This window comes from Arachis duranensis, chromosome 10 (genome assembly GCF_000817695.3).
Source record: "Arachis duranensis cultivar V14167 chromosome 10, aradu.V14167.gnm2.J7QH, whole genome shotgun sequence".
Taxonomy (NCBI): Eukaryota; Viridiplantae; Streptophyta; class Magnoliopsida; order Fabales; family Fabaceae; genus Arachis; species Arachis duranensis.
Genome location: NC_029781.3, coordinates 72,103,035 through 72,105,734, shown reverse-complemented (window position 1 = coordinate 72,105,734; position 2,700 = coordinate 72,103,035).

Sequence of the window (2,700 nt, the reverse complement as noted above, 5' to 3'; positions counted from 1 at the left end):
ACCAATGGCAATTTATTTGCTAAGTGCTTGTGGTGTTTATGTATCAAGCCAAATGCTTGAAAATAAAACACTTAGAAGTCAAGGCTAGGCTCAAGTGCAAAAGCACTCCCTCAAAGCTCAAGGCTCTGAGCATCAATGATTAGAGAGTCAAGAAAAGAAAAAAAATCATGAGCTTAATGAAGTCCTCTAATTAAATGCTTGTGGTGCTTATGTATCAAGTGGTAATACTTGAAAACAAAGCATTTAGAAGTCGTAGCTTTGTTATTAACTCATGGGGCAAAGCACCCAAAAGGAGAAAAAAAAAATCAAAAGCTTGTTTCTAGGAAGAATTATAAGAAAAAGATTTCATAAAATAAGCTAGATAGAAGCATCAATCATTTACATCTCTTTTGTAATTGTAGCATGCATAGAAAACTAGCTTGCCATGAACATTGAGTTGCTATTCTTCTTACCTTGGATTGTCAAACTTTATTGCATGATTCTTTTCTTGCTTGGGGACAAGCAAGATTTAAGTTTGGTGTTGTGATGACATGTCATCATATACCCATTTTCTATGATTTTTCATACAAGAAATTGATGATTTGTGCATAAATATTGAATGCTTTTTGTACTTAAATGATATATTTTCTTGATATTTTAATTTTATAAATCTTGTAGGAAATAAGAAGAAAAAGAAGCAAAGAAGCACAAAAAAAGGAGAAAAAAATAGCTTTGGGGTACACTTTGGAGCCTTAGGCCACGCTTTTAAAAGCGTGGCCCATGACCAAATCAAGGAAGGAAGCAGCCAGCACGCACACTGCCCTGCCCTTGCCAAGGGCAGGGCAGAATCGTGATGCAAAGTGTGGTTGGAAGCAAGAATTTTCGATAAGTTAAAATCTGGCTGCACACAGCATGACCATGCCTACTTCAAAGGGCTATAACTTGAGCTACAGACGTCCAATTGATGTGCTTCCAGTTGCGTTGGAAAGCTGACATTCAGAGCTTTCCAACGATATATAGCAATCCATATTTGGCGTAATATTGAGGCAGGAACGAAAGGCATCTTTAAGGGCCAAAAATAAGCAAAAAGAAAGCCAAGGAAATTAAGTAGCGTGTGTTTCGGCCATGGTTCGAACTTGGGACATCAAAGTGAAAACACTGCCCTGCCCTCCGCGAGGAGGGCAGGGCAGCATTTGGTTGATGCACAACCCTGGCGCACCAAGAAGGGAATCTGGCGCACCGTGGCACATTCCTGGCAGCACCAGCGCGCACCAAACACGGTCCTGGCAGCACCAAATTTTCCTGCCCTGCCCTCCGCGAGGGCAGGGCAGCATTCTGCGCACCAAGGCACGTTCCTGGCAGCACCAGCGCGCACCAAAGCTCAAATCTGGCGCACCACACTCGATCCTGGCAGCACCAATTTTTCCTACCCTGCCCTCGGCGCGGGCAGGGCAGCGTTTTTACGCACCAAGCCGCACCAACATGCACCAGGCCGCACCAAAGTCGCACCAACATACACCAATTCCTGCCCTGCCCTCCACAAGGGCAGGGCAGCCTCCTGGGAGTGTCATGGGCCAAAAATCAACCAAAATTCAATTTAATTCAATTCCTCACCAAATTGAATCAAGGCCAACCAAACCCATTTCTCCTCAAATCCAAAGCAAGCTAAGCCCACATCATCACTCAAAGGCACATGGATCAATTAAATTAGGATTTTCATTTTTGTAATTTGTTTTAATTTCATTTTCATTTTTCATTTTTAAAGCCTATATAAAGGCATCATTTTCATCTATTGTAGAGGGCCCCATTAGAAAATATTGGAGTGCAGCTCCATTAGAAAGCTCTCTTAGTTTTCATTCTTGTTCTTTATTTTACATTTCTGTTCATGATCCCAAATTACTTTCCTGCAAGTTAATCTCCCTGCAATTGTTCTACGCTTTGCTTTACTGCTCTCTTTAATTTCCAGCACCCAACCCCCTTTACATTTAATGCAATTTACATTTCTTGTCATTTAAGATTCTTGCAATTTTACTTTCTTGTTCTTTAAGTTACTTGCAATTTTACTTTCTGCACTTTAATTTTCCTTGCTATTTACTTTCTGTTGGTTACACTTCATCCAAATTCACTTCAATGTTAGCTTGACTAAACTAATCACCCACTAAAATTGCTTGATCCATCAATCCATGTGGGATCGACCTCACTCTAAGTGAGTTATTACTACTTGATGCGACCCGGTACACTTGCCGGTTGGATTTGTGTGTTGGAAATTCGTTTTTCCACAAAAACACCATCACCAATCACCTCAATACCTCTTCCCCAAAAACCCTTCACCTATCAAATCCCATCTTTCTCTTCACCACTCACATCCATCCTTCATAAAACCCCACCTACCTCACCATTCAAATTCAAACCACTTTCCCACCCAAACCCACGCTTAAATGACCGAACCTTCCTATCCCCCTCTCCTATATAAACCCTCATTCACTCCTTCATTTTCACACATCCTAAACACCAATTCTCTTCCCTTTGGCCGAATACAAAGCCATTCCCTTTTTCCCTCTTTTCTTCTTCTTCTACTCTCTTCTTTCTTCTTTTGCTCGAGGACAAGCAAACCTTTTAAGTTTGGTGTGGTAAAAGCATTGCTTTTTGTTTTTCCATAACCATTTATGGCATCCAAGACCGGAGAAACCTCTAGAAAGAGGAAAGGGAAGGCAAAAGCTT